Source organism: Mus musculus, chromosome 5, assembly GCF_000001635.26.
Source record: "Mus musculus strain C57BL/6J chromosome 5, GRCm38.p6 C57BL/6J".
NCBI classification, from domain to species: domain Eukaryota; kingdom Metazoa; phylum Chordata; class Mammalia; order Rodentia; family Muridae; genus Mus; species Mus musculus.
This window is the reverse complement of record NC_000071.6, coordinates 114,823,610-114,846,775: the sequence shown is the minus strand read 5'-3', so window position 1 is coordinate 114,846,775 and position 23,166 is coordinate 114,823,610. Positions and strand designations below refer to the sequence as shown.

General features: G+C 46.3%; 2 long non-coding RNA genes and 1 pseudogene across 2 annotated transcripts; 2 read left to right on the top strand and 1 right to left on the bottom strand.

The window, feature by feature from the left end:
* The first annotated feature begins 181 nt into the window (after positions 1-181).
* Gm13821 lies at positions 182-12,935 on the top strand. Its single transcript, XR_878695.3, has 2 exons — positions 182-5,258; positions 12,038-12,935. It is a non-coding gene; the product is annotated as a predicted gene 13821 (long non-coding RNA).
* On the bottom strand, positions 5,618-23,046 carry Gm46920. Its single transcript, XR_003955777.1, has 2 exons — positions 22,987-23,046; positions 5,618-6,536 (listed from the first exon to the last, which is right to left on the bottom strand). It is a non-coding gene; the product is annotated as a predicted gene, 46920 (long non-coding RNA).
* On the top strand, positions 17,546-18,223 carry Ywhaq-ps2 (annotated as a pseudogene).
* Positions 23,047-23,166: the final 120 nt, after the last annotated feature.

The window sequence follows — 23,166 nt, the reverse complement described above, 5'->3', positions numbered from 1 at the left end:
TGGTGCGGTGGCTGAAGAAGGAACAGAACAGGAAGGAAGTAACTCCGACTCCTTGGACTTCGGATGTCTGTACCATGTAGGACTCATTTCAGCCTGGACACCTGTGTTCCACTTGCTCCCTCCATGACGGGTGGGAGGGTTGCAGGATGGGGAGAAGGGCGGGGCGGGAGGGTGGGGAAGCACAAAACCAGCCACTGTGTAGACACCATGGCTGAACTCAGGTGAGAATTCAGACTCAGTCTAGCTGCTGATGTGACCCTCTTTCCAGCCGCTCTATATCTCTCCCTGGGAGCCCCAGCCCTCTCTCTAAGCCCCGCCCCCTGTGCAGAATGCCTCCTCTAAGCTCTGCCCCTCTGAGGAATGCCCTGGGCACCATGCACTCCTATGCCCCTTGGTCTTGTAGCTGGTTCTCACTAGCATTTTTGTCACAGCAGATGTTCGTCAGGTGCCTCTGGGCAAATGTCCTCAAGCTCGGGGATGCGTGGGTCAGTCTATGACAAGCTTGCTCCTGGAAGGTGGAGTTACAATGTGACACTTTTCAATTGTTCAGTCTCTTGCTTTCCCTGTGTTTGTGTGTGTAATGATGGCATTCTGGTTCATGGGGGTGGGGCGGGGCAGGGTAAACCTATAGTTTAGTTCCTCAGCCCCTCCACGCCCCCAGGTATCATTTCAAGTGACCTTAGCCACAAGTGTGTCTAGAGAACAACATACACATGGGACAGTGGCCCCAACACAGAAAGGGTCGCAGGCGCACTGTGCTAGAGAGAGAACTCAAGACTTGGGTGGGAAACATTTTGGAGAGAAGGAAGCCAGTGGGGACCGGCTCCAGTGACTCAGTGAGCTTGTCGGTGGCTAGAGCCAACGCCAGCATAGGGCCTGGCGCTCAGCCACTGTCCCGAGAAACGGGAGATGATGATTCCCGAGGTATTTCCAGGTGCTCTCACCTCCAAATAGCCCCCACCAGCTGCCATCTTCCTCCAGGAATCCTGGCTGCCCGAGAGGTCAATAGAATGTGACCAAGGCGGCAGTGGGACTGTCAAGGCCGAGTCAGGAAGGCACAGCAGCTTCCCAATCCCTCCTGTGGCAGAGGCTGACCCTGGTGATTTGAGTCTCGCATTTCCAGCTGCGCGCATGCGAGGTGCCTGTTTTCCGATAATGTTTCATATGCTCTTGATGTAGATTCTCCTGTTGCTCACTGCAGGGCTGTGTGGGATGCTGACGCTGGCGGGTGGCGGCCTGGGAGGCTCTGCCTGCCTCTGAGGTTCTCCTGCCTTTCTGTCTTCTGGATTTATCAGTAAGAAGGGAGGGCTGAGTCTCCAAATGCAGTAGAGAATTTACTGATTCTGCAAATCTACCTGGTTTCGCCTCCTCCGATATGAGACCCTCTCATCAGGGAGCCCAGCAGCGTGGATGCCGGGGACGCTATGGCTTTGAGGACTGGCCCACCGAGCCAAAAGTGGAACCTGTTTGTCCACAAATCCTTTTCCTCACCGTGATGGCTGCTTTGCTTGATGGATCTGCAGCTGCTTGGCTTACTTTTTGATTTGTGTGAGCAAAACCGGCACCTTTCTCCACCACTTTACCTTTAGCTTGTGTTTCCGTATTGAAAGTCAGCCTTTTTGTACACAACATGTGGTTAGGTCTCACTGCTGTTTAATTCATGGAGCTAGTCTCTGACCTCTGACTAGTACATTTAGGCCACTCCCATTTAGAGAGATTTTTCAAATGGGAAGGGGAGACACAATATGTCAGGACAAACTGTCCATAGCTACAGTGCACGAGCACACCATTTAGAAAAGCAGGACAGGCTCAGAATGACAGAAAGACGCACAGGGACCCCTTGGAGGAAGCTGACTTTTAAACTGAGCTTTGAAGGCTCTGACGAACCCTTACTGCTGAGTGAACCACAGGCTCTAAGAACCTGGAAGGGCCGTGGGGACCGTCTAAGCCTCTATGTTACATGAAGGAAAAGGGCTGCACATGTGACTGGTACCACTTTTATGTTGTTTTGTGAGTTTTATTGTATTGTTTTGTGGTGTTTGCCTGTGCCTGAGGGCAGGGATGGCAGCAGGGTGTAGCAACTCGCTATGGTGTGAGTTGGAGAACTCTGGGGGAGGGGGGAAATGCAGTCCACAGAAGTGGGTCAGTTGCCACTGCCACATGGGAGGGAGACTGGGACAAGCACTGTGGCTGAGGCCCCCTGAGATGCCAAGTGTCTTTGTCTTTCCCAGCAGAGAGAGGCTAGTTCTTTTATTCAAGGGGGGAGGAACCGCTTGCCCTAGGGAGGTGAGGCTGGTGTGGGTCCTATGATGCAGGCCTTACAAGGAGCAGTTTGAGCCTAGAGAGTTAGGGTGGGAGCATGAGTATGCAGATGGGCTGGAAGGGGGTGTGGGGGAATGAGAGGGCAGGGCAGCCATGCTTGCTTCCAGACATGGGATGTAGCAGCTTTACAAGGCCCCAGAATGGGGCATCCCTCTCCCTCCAAGCTCTTCTGCTATGTTTATGATAGCATTGGAGAGGGAGCCCGAGAGCCTGGGCAGGGAGAGGGGAGAGCATGGGGCAGTGGGTCCTGGCATGTCTGGGTCTAGGGTGGTGACTCTCAGACCCAGTCTCAGGAGGTACGGTGGGACAGAATCTCTTCATCCATGTGTGCGCATAGGAATCTCCCATTCTCCTCCCCAGACTTTTCCCCCATGTGTGATGCATACGACGGTGTCTGCTGGTGTCTGACACCAGAGAAACCAACAACAGGGTGTCCTGCCTCTCTTCCTAGAGGGCATTGGGGAAGAGAGTCGAGGCACCTCCCTTCTCTGATGTGGCGGGAAACCTTGGGTCGAGTTTTTTACTCTGGATGGTGGTACAGTGGGGGCCAGGGCTCACAGCCGAGGTCTGGAACTCTGATTGGAGCTGTCTTCAGAGCTCTATTATGGAGCCCCAGCCCTGGGCAGGAAAGCTCATTAGCAGACGTAATAGATGTGAGCACGTGACTGCTGAGTCTGGTCCCCTATCCATTGGACTGGAACTCCTGCTCCTTCTCCATTAGCAGCAGTGTCTGCAAGTTCGGCCATCCCTCTGGACCCTTCTGAGTTCTCCCGGGGCTCTGAATGCAGTCTTTTTTATGCAAGGATCTTGGACACGCAAGGGTGTGTGCGGCGCAAGCCTACAAACTCTCTCACCTCTACCAGAGATAATAAGGTCAGTAAACAGCAAACTGGGCTGTGAGGCGGGCTCACCAGTGGGGAGGCCTGCAGAATTCAGCAGGGACGCAGAGAGGAACCCAGGGTGCTGGGTTGTGGAGTGGTATCCAGAAAACACACTAACCAACCACCCATGCAATGTCACTGGGTCCTTGAGATGTCCTGCAAGCTGGAGCAGGGGCAGCTCTGGGATTGCAGTCGTCTAAGGGAAGCCAGTGGCTGGGGGTCTGTAAGGATGCTGGGAGCAGCTATCGCTTTTTACAGGTCTTTTATACCCTAGAGCCCAGGCAGGCCATAAGGACAAAGGGTGCCCGGGACACAAGCAGGTAGTTTGGAAGTTTGGTGTAAAGAAGCAACATCTACCTTCTCTTTCAACTGTGTGCCATTGGGCTTGGCCATGCATAGCCCACAGTTGGCACAAATATTTGGAACCTGTGAGTAAAGAAGCTGGAGGTGGGCTCAGAACGTGCTGCCCAGGCCCATGTAACAGATGCCCGAGGAACCACAAGTGCGCGTGTGCACACACACAGGTTGCTGGAATGAGAGGCCAGGAGGCACTGGAGTGCTCAAAGGCTGCAGATCTTCCTTCTGGGCCTTGGGGTGTGGGATGGGGTGGGGGGAATCTCCCTGAGGGCTCTAAGCTAGAGCAGGACTGGTCCCCTCTTCCCTGTTCCAGCTCCAGAGCTGTCAGCACCGCCCCCTCACCCCCTTTGCAGGAGCAGTGTGCCTCCTGCAGGAGCTTTGGGAACAGTGCCTGGGTGTCCTCCTGCCCTCACCCAGAGAAGCCACTGCAGGGTTGGGGGGCAGGGCACTGAGACTAAGACCACTCAGAGATGCAACTGAACTGCGGACCAGGGCGGGCTGAGAAGGAAAGGCTAACCCTGTGAGTCTGCACACCCCTCCCTGCCTAGGTGTCTAGCAATGAAGCCCTGTGCTCTCACAGAACTTTCTGAGGATGCTCTAGTTCCATTATCTCTTAGAGAGAGGAGCAGGCACACTGCACGGGGTCATTCTCCACTGAGCTTGTTGCTGTGCTCAGGCAGTTCAGGGAATAAGTAAATGCTGCTCTCTGCTCTCAGCCGATGCCCCTGGTGGGAAAGAAGTGGGCTTCAAATTTCCACTTCACATCCTTCTGGAGCACGAAGAGTTAATGGAGCACACATCATCCTAAGACATGTCCCCTCCCAATCCCTGCTCTCCCCCCAGCCTGCAGCTGTCAGGGAACTCAAAAAAATGATGCAGGTTGGCACACGGCCAATAAGACTCATCTGTGTATTGGCTGTGCCCTGCCCTGCTCTTCCTGGGCCACTAAATACCTTAATGTCATTTCCAGTAAATCCTTTTACTTGTACTTCAAGTTTCCATTTCCAGACAAGAGAATCCTCCAGTCAGCCCCTGGGGTCTCTCTGGACTCTTAAGTTTAAGAGTTGGACTCTGTAGGGAACCCCTCTTCCTCAGTGTGCATCCTGAGCCATGCATGGCCACTGGCCATACACTCACGCTGCTGTTAGTTGTGGGTACCGTCTTGTGGACGCTTCACGAGACAGGTTACTGCAGGACGAGGTCTTCAAGGCAGCTGTGGGCTGAGTGGTGTTCGCCAAGGAGCCTGGGTGAGAACCGATTTGCAGTGAGTGCATCACCAGGCTGAGCCATGGGGTGTTTAAGGTCAGTTCTCTCTAAAGATGTAGTTGTCCTGAATGGATTTTGTGGGTGTGGATTCCTCACTGGAGAGGTGGGCTGGTGTGAAGGCAGATTGAGCCTGGTCTCTCTTGCCTGGAGGTGCCGCTGAAGAAGTGAGCTTCAAATTTCCACTTCACATCCTTCTGGAGCATGAAGAGTTAATGGAGCACTGTGGAAGGGATGGCATGGCACAGTTCCAGCCCCAAGAGCAGACAGAGCTAGCAGGGTGTGGGCCTTTACAAGTGTTGGCCATTGGTAGGCATAAGGTTTACTTATGTAATAATGTACACAGTTAACTTTATCATTTCCTCCTTTGAGAAAATGCTCTCCCTGCCAAGGTTGATGATCCCATGAACAAAAGAAGCAGCAAGAGTCTGGGAGGTGAGTGTCTAATGGCCTTAGCAAAATGGTAAGTGCTCTTAAGGCTATGGGAAAGAACTCTGAAAACATGTGTTCAAAAACTGTGTAGGTTGGATTTCCCATCTGTGCAAGATACAAGCCCAAAATATAATTCATACAAAATGTGAATTATATGAGGGGCTTCACTGTGAGCAAGAGTCTGTAATTGCTCTCTCCTGATTTGTACTTTTGTGTGATCAAGTTTTCTGTAAACCGGTTTAATATCCTAGATAATTGATAGAATCTCCTCTTTGTGGGGTTTTTGTTTTTGTTTTTGAGGAATAATTTTTAATCCCCAACAAGGCAAAACTCTCTGCTTCATCAAACATTTCTTCTAAGAATTAGCCAGTAAGATATCATCCATATAATGATACATTTTAGAATGAGCAAACTGTTTATAACAGCTGTAGGAAATGTTAACACAGTGCCAGACTGTTTGGAAGAACTTTCCAGTGACACCGTTGACACAGGTTGACACAAGTTGAGCACTACTATAAGTATTGCCAGGAAGGCAATTTTTCCTTATCCTGTTTTTGTAAAGGTGCAGTGAAGAAGTAGTCTTGTAAATCAATCACTATAATAGATCATCCCTTAGGTAATGATGAAGGCAAGGGAATTCCAGGCTATAAAGAGCCCCATTGGCTCAATCACCTTATTTATGGCTCTAAAATCTGTTAATAGTCCCCATTTTCCAGGTTTCTTCTTAATGACAAATATAGGAGAACGCCAAAGACTGATTGGTTGTCCACTATGTTGGACGTTTTGCTGCTTCTGCAGCAGCTGTCCTAGTGCCTCTAAGTGTTCTGATGTCAAAGGCCAATGTTCCACCCACGCATGTTTGTCATCTAACCATTTTAAAGTTACGGCAGTTCGTGTCTTTGAAAGTCCAACAGCTGTTGTATCCTGCTTATATATGACATTATGGCTGTACTTGAAAATACCTTCTAGTATTATTCTCAGAAGTGTTTATTTTCTGGATTGTTTCTGAGATGAAAGGAATGTTAATCTGTATTTTCCATTGCTGCAACAAATCACTCGCCATAATTTCATGGCTACGTTAGCCACAGATGGCTTTAATTCTCCTATTTGCCTTCTGGTCCTACACACTCGACCCATCTTGCACCTCTTCATCTGAGATAAAGTTCCAACCTCCAGAAGGTGAATATGTAGCTCCTGAAGAGGCCAATCCGGATGCCAAGATTTTGGTGACATTATAGTCTCATCTGCTTCTGTGTCTACTCAATCTTCAATGCCGTTTAGCTTTGGTACCCAGTTTGTTCATAGCAGTTTACTAAACTGCTTGTTTTCTGGTCTCACCTGAATTTTTTGTTTGTTTGTTTTTATCTGCTGAAGCTGTTCTGCCATTGATTCTGTCCAGAATCGTGCTGTGTTAACAACAGGCCTTAAATCTTTTCATTGCTCTGTGTGGATGAGCTTTTCTGATGCTGACAGGGAATGATTGAAGCAAATTTGTTTACTGGGGGCTGCAGGATGCATCCTAGGATGTTTCCTGACAGCAAAAGTCCACCTTGCCTGTCCCTAGTTGATCTGAATTTGTTACTCAGTGCCAGGCTTTGCCCCACCTTGTGCATGCTCCAGAAGTCTGGGGCCTTCTTTTTGGATTGTCTGTAGAAGAAAAATTGTTTCTAGGTATGTCTTGCTTATAATCCCTTTTCAAGTGACCAAATGTTAAAACATTTGACATTTTGATTTTTCTTACAACTTTTAGATGTTGCTTTACCTATTAGAGTATCATTATAAATGTGAGATGCAATATCAGCCAAATTTCTAATCCATTCATTTATTGGTGCCAATCTTGCCTTTAAAGGCCTAATCACCCCTTCTGCATTCTGAATTAGCATTCTCAAAATGCAAAGATTCAATTCATATTCGTCTGACTTCTGAATCTGATATTATGCTATTTATCCCTGAAGTCAATCTATGCACACACACAAAAAAAAATCAGTAAAGACTTCTTTTGGGCCTTGTATAATTTTAGTAAAAGACTCAGACCTCTTTCCTGATTCTTCAGCCTTATCTCAAGCATTGAAAGCTGTTAAATGACATAGCACTAAGGTGTGATCACAAAATTCAAGCTGCCTTTGTAACTCGGCATACTGAGCTTCACCCAGCAACTGATCTTGGGAACTATTAATACCCCTAGCCCTATTTTGTAGTTCCATAGCCCTAGTATCCTCTTTGCACCATGTTCTCCATTGTAACTGAGGGCCAGCTTCCAATTTTGCTGTTGCCAAATCTTTCCAGTCTTGGGGGATAATTCTGAGGTGCCCATAAGTTAATATCTGATTCACCTAGGGTGATCACACACCATACAAAACGATAGCCTCCTTAAATCCTCTCAAATCACACTTGTCTATGGGATTCAGTTTAACATCTTCATCACCTTGGGGCTGGCTATTGCCTGCTGTTTCTTGGACAGTAACTGGATATAGACTAAGGTTGGTTTTCTAACAGCCTTGGTCTGCCCCTCTTCAGTGTCATCATGCAGTGGTGCAATAGGTTCTTGTCTAAATTCCTCTGCCTGTGTCTGAGTATTTTTCTTATTTTCATCTATATAAGTCTTTCTAAGACTTATATCTTATGAATCCATTCTTCACATTTGTCACAGAAAAAAAAAAACACCCACTACAGCTATTAAGGATAAATAATGAATTACCAGACTGATAATAATTATAATTGGTCAATCTCAATTAAGTCATTTATCTTTTCATTTTCTGCTATTTTCAAGCCATGTCCTAACACCCTACATGATAATATTTTCTATCCTGAACAAGGGAAGAAGTTTTCCATTTACTATTACTTAAGTTTTTCCTTGAAGACCTCCCAGGTGTCTTACCTGATGGCTTCTTAGTTTGTCTGCAGCTGGTGTGATTTCTCTGTTTGTGTAGTCGTGCCACATGTTAGAGCGCCAAATCCTCTTGTTTTGTTTTGTTTTGTTTTGTTTTAACAAAACAATGAAGGCTCAGGAGCCAGATGGTAAAAACACGAAAGCCTGGTAGTCAAAAGGCAGAAAAAGTACCCAGCTGTCTTGCCTCTTCAGCCAGTTGTCCCACCAGGAATGCCCCTTTCCTCCGCCATCTCAAAAGACCTCCTTCAAATTGAATGTCCCTCCCCGAAAGGACACTGGGCACTGTCTACGAGTGGTGAACTATAGCGTGCGTACCCTAGAGAAATCCTGGGCTCCAGAGTAAAAGAATAAGCTGGGCGTCCATGATAACAGAAGAGAGAAGGGAAGGGAAGCAGTGCCTTCCCAGATGGAATCAGAGCAGCACAACAAGGAGGGGCTCAGAGAGCTGTGAACTAGATACCACCCACCATGCTGTCCTGGAGGTGTGAAGGGCCGACATCCAGTGATCACAGATGACCTTGGGTCATACTGCTGCCATGATGACTTCGAGAGGGAGGAAGGAATAAACTGACTTCAGCGACCAAAGTCCCCAGAGCAACAGTGACTTGAGACAGGTGACAAGTGCTCACTGGTCGGTTGTATCCCAGCATAGGACCTGGCTCAAGGGAGAGATGGCAGGTGACTAAGTACTCTCCGTAAAGTGGTCCTATGATGTGTTTATGCTACAAGAAGGTTTTGCTAGCAGCCGGTGGTTAAGTGACTATATTTAATATTAACTGTGCATGAAAAAAAATAGAGCAAAGGTATTTATACTAGCTGCATACACTTGTCAGATGTAGGTACGTATCAAAGGAGGTTAGTGTTGAGGTTTGGGCTGTTACTGTGTATTGTGATGCTAAATACTGGCACCCAGGGTCTGGGTTGCCCCTAGGGATGAGGAAATCCTCACGCGCACACCAAGTGATACTATGTAACCTTGTTCCTTCATTTAAAAATATTGGTTGAATAAAGAGGCCTAAATCCAGCCTATAGCTGTGCAGAAGAGAGGCAAGCAGGGTTTAGAATCCCAGACTGGGGGCCTTGAGGCAGGGCCATGAGAAGGAGAGCAGAGAGGGTGGTAGGTCATATCTCAGGGTTATTGATAGGGAAGTAGATGCTAACAGCTTAGAGGGCAGATGGCTTCCCAGCTCTAGTGATGATTAAGGCTTATTATAAAAGTGTTGTGTCTTTTATCTGGGTACTAAGTGATCCAAGATGGGTTAGAAGCTCCCAATTGAGATTAAATATTTACTACAACATATTGGTGAGCCAACGTGTGGTAAGAACTTAACAAAATTGAGATTTAACAAAATTGAGATTTAACAAAATTTCAGATTTCAGATTCCAGGATAAAAAAAAAGAATGTACTTCCCCCCTCCCCCTAACCCGCAAGCTGGGTGGGATTTGGGGCAAGTGTTGGAGTGAATGCTAGTTCGGTGCCCGTGATTTGAGAGCTTCACAGCCTGAGATAAGACACAGCTGTACTCTGAGCACTGACCTCACACCGCGCACGCGCGAGCGACAGAGCCCAGGAGCTACAGTGGCAGGGCTCAAACCCTAGGCAGCTTGGGCTCTTCCTGAGTGCTTCTACCGTGCCACTGCTAAAGCACAACTCTGGATCTGGGGACAGATGTCAGCCGAGTCGCTCAGTCACAGCACCCTGTCTAGGCTAAAGCACAGCAGACACAGGAGATGAGAGACAGGCAGCAGATCTCTGAGAATTCTGGACCAGCCTGGTGTGCACAATAAAGTCAGGGTGGGACCCTGTGCTGATAGATACAGCCGCTTGCAAACAACAGTCTGGGATTCAAGATGACACATGTTTTCCACTTAAAAGTACTATATTGGAGCCGGGTGGTGGTGGCACACACCTTTAATCCCAGCACTTGGGAGGCAGAGACAGGCAGATTTCTGAGTTTGAGGCCAGCCTGGTCTACAGAGTGAGTTCCAGGATAGCCAGGGCTACACAGAGAAATCCTGTCTCAAAAAAACAAACAACAAAAAAACAACAAACAAAAAAAGTACTATATTGGTTTTTGCTTAATAATAGTTGAGAATGTCCCTAGTAATTAAAAAAATTTAAATACATATAATCTTACACTTATATAAAGAAAATGGGATATAATGGGCATATTTATCCACATAAGTTATATTTATCATTTCTTTTTTAAAAAAAGATTTAAGCCGGGCGTGGTGGCGCACGCCTTTAATCCCAGCACTCGGGAGGCAGAGGCAGGCGGATTTCTGAGTTCGAGGCCAGCCTGGTCTACAAAGTGAGCTCCAGGACAGCCAAGGCTGTACAGAGAAACCCTGTCTCGAAAAACCAAAAAAAAAAAATAAAAAAAAAAAAATAAAAAAATAAAAAAAGATGTATTTATTATATGTACGTACACTGTATCTGTCTTCAGACACCCCAGAAGACAGCATCAGACCTCCTTACTGGTAGTTGTGAGGCACTATATGGTTGCTGGGATTTGAACTCAGGACCTTCAGAAGAGCAGTCAGTGCTCTTAACTGCTGAGCCATCTCTCCAGCCCATAAATTTATCATTTCGAATAGAAAGATAATGCTTTTCTGTTGCTAGAAAGCATTTTGCCCTGGGAAAGGCATATTTCTGTGGGCCAGTGTGAGGACCAGGGTTGGGGTCAGGGCAGAATTGTTTTGCTTCTATCTGATCAGGAGAAGAAAAGCTGTGCTCCTGAGAGCTAACGTGGGGAAGAGTTTCAAGCTACTCTGAGCAGCCAGCCTGTCTCCTTGGAATGTGGGGCTCCCCTGGAGAAGTAATGGTGGCCCTGTAGGAGCTAACTGGAAACGGTGTCATGCCATTCTGAGCAACCACTCTCCTTAGCCGTGGGCTGCCACTGGAGAACTGATTACGGCTCACCCTAGTGCATGACGCATACCCAGGGCAAAACCTCTGAGCAGACGCAGTGTTACTTAGGAACAGGCTCATACACTGAGCGGAAGGGAATATGAATGAAGTGGAGATACAGAGAAGGCTATTAAATTAAGGAAGAAAAGGTACATATATATGAAATAAATTCAGACCTCTGATCTCAGCACTTGGGAGACAAACACAGGAACAGGTAGGTTCCTTGTGAGTTCGAGGCCAGCCTAAACTACAGAGGAAATCCAGGTCAGGCAAGGATACACAGAGAAACCCTGTCTCATTAAAGAGTAACAATAATAATTGTATTAAGTTGTTTTAATTGTTTTAAGTTATCAAAATGAAGGTGGCTACAAGTTCCATGGTTATGATGATAGTGTACGTCTCTCTTTGAGAGAGATCAAAACAGAGCAGTCCTAAATGGAAAAGGGGCTGCTGGATTGAAGCAGTCCATATCAAACTCCTGGACCAAAGGACGTACTATGTTGGGAGAGAGGCTCTGTACTTGTGTTAACAGGAAAGAAGGCTTTGGGCTCCTTCCAAAGTAATAAAGGTCAGATTTGGTAGATGGAGACACACACACACACACACACACACACACACACACACACTGAAGATCTCAGCTTCAGATGGGAGACATGCTAGGGACCAGATGCACTGGTAAAGTATATTGCTAACCCCGCTTTTAAAACAACTCTGAAACTGACTGGGACATACCTACATCTCCAGCCAGAACTTGAGCTTACATGGCTAATAAGTCTTGTCGGCTACAGAATTCTCATGCCTTATTATTACATACCATCTTTCATATGGTGTGAATGGAGCCTTATATACGATCAAACTAACTTCCAAAGAAAAGACAGTTTTCACCTGCTCAAACAAAGAGCAGGAAATTGTCCTTAATTGGTCTGTGCACCCTGCGCATCCCACACAGATGTCTTTATAGACCTATGTACTGCTCGTCAGGTTTGTGTATTGCAGAATAGAGGACCAGAAGACCAGCCCCGACAGGGATTCATCCTCAAAGATGCTGAGAGACCGAACCTGCTGTTTTGCTCCCTGATCCATCCTGCCTCAAACTGATGCAGTTTCCAGAGACTTGCTGCTAGAACAGCTTCAGGAAGGACTGCTGATCCCAGATGGCCTCGATTCATCCGGCCCTTCAGACTGATGCAGTCAAGAGTTCACTTCATCCACATATGTAGACCTGACAACCAATGACGTCAGCCAGCTCTCTGTTGATTTATCCATTTCCCCAGTTTCCTTCTGGGATCCCAAACAGGAGTTCTTGGCCCCAATGCATCAGGAAGCAATAAGAAGAAGACTGTCGTCCCAGTGGCGCAAGTTGGGGTGGATGGTTTTGGTCATCTATGAATTTATACATATGTTATTTTAAGGGATGATTAACAAATAATTATAATCTTGGATGGGGAGGAAACTAAATGGGGAATTTAGAATCAGGGATTTCTATCTTTTCCTTTTCTCTATCCTTTCAGACAAAGGGAAGGGGGCATGTGGTGGCACACGCCTGGCGAGAAGAAAAAATGGAGAATATAGAGTTGTCATATAGAAATAAAAGGGTAGATTATTGAATCTACTCTGCAACTTAGAACTATTGCTATTTTCAAATAAGGTTATTTTTTGTTACATTGGTACAAAATGCTATACATTGATACAGATTTAAGGTTTTCATTGGTATAAAACTTTGTATATTGATACAAAATTTAAGGTTAATTTGTTACAATGTACTATGTGTAAATTTCAACTTTTGTTTGGGTATTATGCCTGTGCAACTCATTTAAAAATACAAGGTTTAGGGCTGGTGAGATGGCTCAGTGGGTAAGAGCACCCGACTGCTCTTCCGAAGGTCCAGAGTTCAAATCCCAGCAACCACATGGTGGCTCACAACCATCTGTAACAAGATCTGACGCCCTCTTCTGGAGTGTCTGAAGACAGCTACAGTGTACTTACATATAATAAATAAATAAATCTTTAAAAAAAAAAAAAAAAAAAAAAAAAGAATGACTTAAAAAAAAAAAAATACAAGGTTTAGTCCCAGTCCTTTGAGTAGCTAAATTAAAAAATGCAAGTTAATAGACAATTAAATTCATGGTCCTATTAGAAACTAGTCTGAATGATCACAAAAATATTGATCCTGGCTAGAACAGATAATAAGTAGCTGTAAACAGGTGACATTAGCTTGTTTGATATACGATGAATAGATAGATGGTCTTCAAAAACCTCAGAGACTTACAGAATATGGCATTTAAACATAGCTATATAGTTGTATTAATTTAAGGGTTTTCTTTTGTTTGTTTGGTTTTTGTTGTTTTGGTTTTTCGAGACAGGGTAGCCCTGTGTAGCCCTGGCTGTCCTGGAACTCACTCTGTACTCCAGGCTAGCCTTGAACTCAGAAATCTGCCTGTCTCTGCCCCCCAAGTGCTGTGACTAAAGGTGTGTGCCACCACTGCCCTGCTTTAAGGTCTTTTTGACATGGAGACGTGTCAACGCCTGGCAGAACCACACTGGACCTGGGAAAGGATGCTGAGCATCAGCAACCTCCATGAGGAGTCGCTTCAACTGTGGAAAGCTCGCCATAACCCTGTCCACAGACAGACAGAATGCTGTCCGGAACGGATGAACGGAGAGGCCTGCAGTTTTCAGGCCTTGGAGCAGGAAGTTGTACCTATGTCAGTGGGCTGCCCAGCCCCTGCTGAAACATCTGGAGGAAAGCTTGGCTTAGAACAGGCTGTTGCACCAAAACATTGCACAGCCCCAAACTCCACCTCAGATTCTTCAGGAGCACGCATAGCCTGTCTCTGAGGGACCTGATGAAAGCCACAGCCGTGTGACCACCCCATACAGGACACTCCTTGAATATCATCCAGGCCTGTCCTTTTCCATCATAAGAAACGGCAATCTTGAAATGTCTGTCTTCATAGCTGTCCCTAAAAACAGGGATCCAACACTTACTACAAGCATAAAATTATTTTGTTGCTATTTCACAACTGTAATTTTGCTACCATTATGACTCATAATGTGAATGTCTGCTATGCAGGATGGTCTTAAACCCTTGTGAAAAGATTGGTTGGACCCCAAAAAGGGATGTAACCCATAGGATGAGAACTGCTGCTATATGCAAAACTTGACATTAAGAATTGTATGGTTGTGCTGGGCAGTGGTGGCACTCGCCTTTAATCCTAGCACTTGGGAGGCAGAGGCAGGCGGATTTCTAAGTTCGAGGCCAGCCTGGTCTATAGAGTGAATTCCAGGACAGCCAAGGCTACACAGAGAAACCCTGTCTCAAAAAAACAAAAACAAAAAACCAAACAAAGAAAAAAGAATTGTATGGTTCTGAGGGCTGGAGAGATAGTTCAGCGGTTAAGAGCACTGACTGCTCTTCCAGAGGTCCTGAGTTCAATTCCCATCAACCACATGGTGGCTCACAACCATCTGTAATGGGGGATCTGATGCCCTCTTCTGGTGTGTCTGAAGACAGCTACAGTGTACTCACTGTAAAATAAATCTTAAAAAAAAGTGTGCTTCCTTTTCCTTACTGGCCTTCTGAAGACAAGATGGCTCACCAGCAGCTCTGGAGTGACTGGAGTCACCCTCAGAAGTTCACCCAGGGCTCCCATCTGGTCAGTGCCATGGTCTGACCCAAAAATACAGGCAGTGTTTCCTTTTATTCTTAAAAGGACATAGGTTTTATTGAGTTGGATTTAAGTGACTTTCCTTGAATGTATTATTCAAGACTGTCTACCCAATGAAAGACAACACACTAGACTTTACACACACAAACACACACACACACACACACACACATATATATATATATACATATAAGCACTGTCTTAGTAAGGGTTTCTATTCCTGCACAAACATCATGACCAAGAGGCAAGTTGGGGAGGAAAGGGTTTATTCGGCTTACACTTCCGTACTGCTGTTCATCACCAAGGAAGTCAGGACTAGAACTCAAGCAGATCAGGAAGCAGGAGCTGATGCAGAGGCCATGGAGGGATGTTTTTTACTGGCTTGCCTCCCCTGGCTTGCTCAGCCTGCTCTCTTATAGAACCAAGACTACCAGCCCAGAAATGGTCCCACCCACAAGGTTTCCCCCTTGATCACTAATTGAGAAAATGCCTTACAGTTGGATCTCATGGAGGCATTTCCTCAACTGAAGCTCCTTTCTCTGTGATAACTCCAGCTGTGTCAAGTTGACACAAAACTAGCCAGTACATGCACACGCACACACACACACACACACACACACACGTAAAATTTAAAACTTCAAGACCTTAAAAAAGGTATGGTTGGTGGCTGGAGAGTTGACTCTTTGGTCAACAGAGCACTGGCTGCTCTTCCAGAAGACCCAGGTTTAATTCCTGGCACCAATATGACAGCTCACAACTATCTTTTTTTGTTTGTTTTGTTTTTTTTGGTTTTTTTGAGACAGGGTTTCTCTGTATAGCCTTGGCTGTCCTGGAACTCACTCTGTAGACCAGGCTGGCCTTGAACTCGCAAATCGGCCTGCCTCTGCCTCCCAAGTGCTGGGATTAAAGGCGTGCGCCGACATTGCCCAGCTCTACAACTGTGTTGTAACTTCAGTTCCAGGAAATCTGGACACCCTCATAGATGTACATGTAGGTAAATCACCAATGCACATGATATAGTTTTTCAAACCAAGAAAATAGTTAAGACAACCAGTGTGAGAGAATAAAAAAAAATAAGCGATTAAAAATTACCAGTTCAGAAATCTGGTGGGGATAGTGAATTTTTTTGAAATTGAGCCAGTCTGTTTCAGGAGGCTGTACCCCCAAAACTGTGTGAGCCCATCCTCCGCAGCAGCTGTGCAAAGCTATAGTGTCAGTTAATGCTGGGTGTTAACCTGAGAACAGTCCGGCTGCCTCCAGCTGCGGCCTGTTCTGCTGAGAGAGTGACATCTGGGATGGTCACAACAGTGACGGACCATGATGGACTGCTCAGGGTGAGCATCTGTACCCAGTATAGTGCTCTGTGGAGCATGGTGTTTTATGTGTCCTAGTGTGTCGTGTAAGAATACATGTTTCAAACTTAAAATCTGGACTCACCATTCTTGAATGTAGGTATGAACGTGTTGGCGGGGAGGGGGCCTGTACCAGCACTGTCTATCCCCAGCTCCTCCTACATTCTCCCTTTTTAAAATGTACTTTGAGCCGTGTCTCACTAAGTACTGGGGATCGATTTTTACTCAATAGACACCCCTTGAACTTGACATCCCCCTGTGCCAGCCACCTAGGGAACTGTGTTATCAGGTCCAACTCTAAATATTTTTCTTAGTCTCGGGTATAATGAGACTAAGAAGAGGGTTTTTTTAAAATTCCATTTTGAAATATAAGACATGCCAGCACTGCTTCTGACTCTAGACGTATTTAGATAAAGTTTGTTTATGTGCATGAGAGAGAGAGAGAGAGAGAGAGAGAGAGAGAGATCTGTAATCCTAGTATCCAGAAAGCTGAGACAGGAAACTTGAGACTAACCTGGGCTGCATATCAGTACTCTGGTTTAAAATGATAGCATATAAGCCATTGCAGGTAGGACAAGGGATGCACCCACTCATTCAAAGGGCAGAATCAAAGCTGTACTGTCAATTCAGTGCAAGGGAGCTCACTGGAGTTCCCTCTCCCCACAGACACTCCTGGCCAGCAGGCAGGCATTGCTCTGGTCAAGCAGCTGAGAATTACATTCTGACCCACAGTCAGTAGGCAGAGAGCTAGCAAGCAAGCAAGCAGCCAGGAGTTGGCTTGGCTCAGGCCCTTGAAACCTCAATGCCCACCCTCAGTGACACACCCACTCCAGCGAGGCTACACCCACTCCAACCACCAATGGGGGACAATGCGTTCACACAGCAGCTTTTGGGGTGGTCTTCATTCAAACCACCACAGATGGCTCAAAAAGAGAACTGGCTGCTAGTCCCAACGTCCACATGGGGGCTCACAACCATGGGACTCTTCGGGCACCACAGAAATGTTAAGCACAGGCATACATTCAAGGAAAACATTCATACACATAAAGTAGAAATAAAAATCTCAAATTTAAATGATCATCTTGTGATGTCAGATCTAAAATAAAAGGACAATTTTTTTAAAGATTTATTATTATATGTAAGTACACTGTAGCTGTCTTCAGACACTCCAGAAGAGGGCGCCAGATCTTGTTACGGATGGTTGTGAGCCACCATGTGGTTGCTGGGATTTGAACTCTGGACCTTCGGAAGAGCAGTCGGGTGCTCTTACCTGCTGAGCCATCTCACCAGCCCCGACAATTTTTTTAAAGCACCGTCAGGATGAAGGATTTTACCAAGATGAGGCCACCTGAGAAATATCTCCATTTTGAGCTTAACCTCTTCTCTGTTATTAGAGAAAAAAAAAATCATCTTAGTTAAAGATGTGTGACAAGGAGACTAGAAGGAGGACTCCAGATCCGGCTCGGCGCTCGCCCTTGCTCGCCATGGAGAAGACCAAGCTGATCCAGAAGGCCAAGCTGGCCGAGCAGGCAGAGCGCTACGATGACGACATGGCCACTGCATGAAAGCCGTGACAGATCAGGGTGCTGAGCTGTCCAACGAGGAGCGCAACCTGCTGTCGGTGGCCTACAAAAACGTGGTAGGGGGCCGCAGGTCTGCCTGGAGTGTCATCTCGAGCATTGAGCAGAAGACCGACACCTCCGACAAGAAGTTGCAGCTGATCAAGGACCATCGGGAGAAAGTGGAGTCGAGCTGAGGTCCATCTGCACCATGGTCCTGGAATTGTTGGATAAGTATGTAATAGCCAAGGCAACTAATTCAAAGAGTAAGGTCTTCTATCTGAAAATGAAGGGAGATTATTTCTGGTATCTTGCTGAAGTAGCTTATGGCAATGATCGAAAACAAACGATAGAAAATTCCCAAGGAGCCTACCAAGAGGCATTTGATATAAGCAAGAAAGAGATGCAGCCTACGCATCCAATCCGCCTGGGGCTGGCTCTTAACTTTTCTGTATTTTACTATGAGAGCCTTAATAATTCAGAGCTTGCCTGCACACTGGCTAAAACGTTATGGACATCAGACAGTGCAGGAGAAGAATGTGATGCAGCAGAGGGGGCCGAAAACTAAAGGCATCCAGGGCACCAACCTCCTTCCCCTCAAGAAAACCTTTTTACATCTCCATTCCTTATTCCACTTGGTTCTCCTCTAGCAAGGAAGCCCATTCGTGTGTATGGGATCAACTCTTTATAGTCTTTTCACACTGCAGCTTTGGGGAAACTCCATCCCTTGGTTTGTGTTGTCTCCGCCTTCCTGGTGAGGAGTTACTGCTGTAGAAAAGTATCAATAGCTTCATTTCCTATAAACACGAGTAACCTCCAGACATGTGTGTAGAGGACTGACAGCACACTTGGTATTTAAGTAATCTGAACCGGTTCTACAAGCGACTGTGTTTTGTATTACTGCGAAGATATGGAAAAGGTAGTGCATTGCAATTTAAAGTAATTGTAATAATAACTTCTTGATTTCTACATTCCTTTTCTGAACCTTTGTGGGCGTTTCCTTTCAGAAGCAACTTATCCATGCTCTTATTACAAATTCCTTTTTAGTAGGAATCCAGAAGTGTTAGATTGAATGGGAAAGCTCTTAATGCATCCGGGCTTGGGGGTCACAGATCGAAATGTCTCCTGTGTCACATATTCTGGAGGTTACATCTTTCTGTGACAACAGGGAGTTTCCGTATGCATTCTTCATTTGCTGCTGTTTAAGTTGACAACTTCCTTCCCAATAAAAATTCACTTAAAAAAAAAAAAAAGGAGGTGTGACAAACCTTGACAATTTAGGAAGGCTAAAAACCTTGAATCTTCCTGGCATAAGACTGAGCTATTAATGGCAAGGGAGACACTGCAGATAGGGGTGGGGTCTATGCAGCAGCTAACCTCCCCACCCCCAACCAATGGCAGTAAAGATGTGGAGGAAAGAGAAGAATCTGTTGACTAGTGAGTCAGACTTGCGCTGTGCCTGCTGACCAAGCGTTTGGAAGTCAGTCTTGCCACATCCCTCAGAGGGTTTGGCCAAGCCGCAGAAAGGATGCATCTGTCATTCGCACAAATGAGTTCATGGATCGCCAGGGTCATCCCAGGATCGTGAGACAGTACTGCTTCCTTACCGTAGTAGGGTCGTGTGTCTAGGCACCTGTCCTGCAGAAGATCGAGCGTCTCCGTTCTCCACCTCAGCTCGAGCACAGTGACAAGCTATGACTTCAAATCAGTTCAGTGTCCTTTATAATTTATTTTTCTCAGTATAGCAAAGAGTTGCCAATTTTGTTGACTTTTAAAGAGATCCTCCCCCACCTTCATATCAATGCTGTTCTTTCTTATTTTTCTCAGTTTTCCGTTTTGTTTATTGCCGCTCTAACCTGTATTATCTGTTTCCTCATCTAACTTTGGGATGGGTTTCTTCGTTTTCTCCAAATACCTTGGGGTCTATCGCAATGCCTGTTTAAGGTCTGGTTTTTGTTGTTGTTGTTTTTTGTTTTTGGTTTTTGGTTTTTTTTTCGAGACAGGGTTTCTCTATATAGCCCTGGCTGTCCTGGAACTTACTTTGTAGACCAGGCTGGCCTTGAACTCAGAAATCTGCCTGCCTCTGCCTCCCAAGTGCTGGGATTAAAGGTGGCGCCACCACTGCCCGGTTGTTTTTCTTCTTAATGAATTTATTATTATCAGTTTCCCTGTAAAAACTGCTTTTGCGACGTTACAGAGGCTTGATGTGTGGTCGTCCTGGTTTTTATTCATCTCAAGGTACATTTTCCTTTTTTTTGGGGGGGGGGGGCTTGGAGACGGGGTTTCAATGTGTAGCCCTGGCTGTTCTGGAATTCACTGTGTACACCAGGCTAGCCTCGAACTCGGAAATCCACCTGCCCCTGCCTCCCAAGTGCTGGGCTTAAAAGCGTGCGCTACCACTGCCATGCTCAAGGTACATTTTCATTTTGATTTCACTTTGGTTCTAACCCAGCCCAGGGAAACAAAGAGACCAGACGACTGGTGGTGTTTGCCTTGAAGGGAACACGGCTCCATTTAGGAAATGAGCGGGACTGTGGGGAACTCGGGACGGGATTTCAGGTGCCCTCAGATATTCTTGAAGTTCAGGTATTAAAGGAGAGCCACGAGGCTGCTCTGTGGGGATAGCTCATGAAGAGTTGCGGTGAGCGATGGCGGCGCCGGAACAGCCAGTAGGGGCAAGAACAGAGCTGATGCTGGCTCCCATCGGGGGGCGTGGCCTCCCGACCTCTGACTGTGGTTGGCCAGACGGGGCACGGGGGGCGGGGCTGAGCACTTCAACCAGGTGAGACTCCTCCCAGGCTCAGACAGAAGAGCTCTGCACAGCAAATGACTGCCTTCAAACCGTCCCCCAGTCCTGTGCCCTCGGGGAGGTGGAATTGGGGTGCACTCAGCACTCTGGGCTCAGCCCCTCAGCAATCCCTAGGAGTTCCAAGGGATTTCGCGGCTTCCTGCAGCCCCTAGGATTCCTGGTTCTGGGATCGTTTGCTTTGGGAGCTTGCCAAGGAAGTCATGCTCCTGTCTGACAGTGTGTGCGACCTTTAACCTGGTGAGTGGGCTCATCGTGTCTCAGTACTGACAGCAGGAGAGGTGCAGGCATTGCTTTGCGTTTCACTGGTGATCAGTGTAAAGACGATCGGCCACAGGAAATAATTGTTTTATGACTGGATTCGTGTATGTGTGTGTTCTGATCGTTCTAAAAGATTGCTAGAAAACACAAAAATAGTTATTTAACAAATAGGCAGAGCCGGGCGTGGTGGCACACGCCTTTAATCCCAGCACTCGGGAGGCAGAGGCAGGTGGATTTCTGAGTTCGAGGCCAGTCTGGTCTACAGAGTGAGTTCCAGGACAACCAAGGGCTACACAGAGAAACCTTGTCTTGAAAAACCAAAACCAAAACAAAACCAACCCAAAACAAAAAAAGCCAAATAGGCAAATGTACATCCCACTTATATGATAATGACCTATTGATATGGAATAGATAAGTATGCAGGGGCCAGAAATAAAATGGGTCACTAGGTGATGGGGACAGGGGAGATAGTTGATGTATGGTCTAATGGGCTTGGAGTTTCTGTTTGAGATGATGAGAAGGTTCTGGAAATGGTCTACATGTGTTGGTTTATATTTAGCCTAATACAGCTGAATTGTATTAAAAAGTAGCTAAGGATTTCTGAGTTCAAGGCCAGCCTGGTCTACAAAGTGAGTTCCAGGACAGCCATAGCCATATAGAGAAACCCTGTCTCGCTAAAAAAATCAAAAAAAAAAAAAAAAAGTAGCTAAAATGATTAATTTTACGTCATGTCACCATCATAGCAAGAGTGAGATCAGCCAGTATGATTTTAAGATTGTATAAAAGGGGCTATGAGATGGTCAGCGGTTAAGAGCATTTACTGCTCTTCCAGAGGACCTGGGTTCAGTTCCCAGCACTTACACGGAGGCTCACAATTATCTGTAACTCCCGTTCCAGAGGAACACACACTTCTTCTAGCCTTCACCAGCTCCAGGCACCCATGCAGTGCACACACACATGCAAGCAAAGCACTCATGTACATAAACTAAACCTTAAAAATGATTGTATAGACTAGGCATGTTAGTACATGCCTTTAATCCCAGCACTCGGGAGGCAGAGGCAGGCAGATCTACATGAATTTGGGGCCACCCTGGTCTACATAGTAAGTTCCAGGACAGTGATGTTTAAAGAGACCCCTCCATCTCATTCATAATAACAAATTATTGATAATAATCCTCTCGGAAGAAGGCTGCCTGTAACTCAGGCCACTCACTAGGTCATGAACTAGTTTTTGCAGCCAAAGGGATGGAGGATGCTTATTGGCCACTGGATGGTGAGCATGCCCCCGGAGCAAGGACACCAGGACATCACGGGTAGGAAGACAGGCGTGCTTTCCATCTGGTCACCAACTGTAACCCAAAGGAAAGGAACATAGCCCGCATCCGCCACCATCATAGGTTTGAATTTCAAACAGACTAGTGTGGTATCCCACGAGGTATTGTCAATATACTTTAAAATTCTTAGGATAAGAAACAATGAGTTTGTGGTCCAGACCGAGAGATTTCAAAAGATACATCACAACCACTTATAACACCAGCTGCTGAGGGATACACAGCACCCTCTAGTGACCTCCACAGGCACTGCACCCATATAGCATCATTCTCCGACTTTTTCTGTCTCTGTCTCTCTGTCTCACACACACGCACATGCACACACTCTACAGGTGCTGGATAGGCGGCTCGGCAGTTACTGCTCTTCCAGAGGACCCATATTCAGATCTCAGAACCCACACAGCGGCTAACAACCATCTGTAAATCCAATTCCCGACGACCCCACGCCCTCTTCTGGCCTCTATGAGCACTGCCAGGTATGTGATACACAGACAAATATGCTTGAAAAATGCCCACATATGGAAGAAGGAAAGTAAACTCTGTAGTGGTGGCAGTAGTGGTGGTGATATAAGTCTTTAATCCCAGCACTTGAGAGGCAGAGGCAGGCAGGATTTCTGAGTTCTGGGTCAGCCCGGTCTACAGAGTGAGTTCCAACAGGCAGGGCTACACAGAGAAACCCTGTCTTGAAAGGAAGCAAAATACATACATAAAACTTACACTTTTCAGGCTGGAGAGATGGCTCAGCTTTTCAGGCTGGAGAGATGGCTCAGCAGGTAAGAGCACTGACTGCTCTTTGAAGGACCTGAGTTCAAATCCCAGCAACCACATGGTGGCTCACAACCATCTGTAGTGATTTCTGACGCCGTCTTCTGGTGTGTCTGAAGATGGCTACAGTGTGCTTATATATAATAATAAATAAAGCATTTAAGAAAATATTGTTTAAAATAACTTACAGTTTTCAAAAATGAGATTACGGTGTCTCTTTCTTCGGACTGCATTGACTATTTAATACGAAAATGTATGAATGTATGAATGTGTAAAGCAAAGCCTTCCACGGGGAAGCCCGACGCGAGCGCTTGCCACAGTTTTGGAACCCTCCGCGCGCAACCATAATTCACCATCCCACCCCCAAA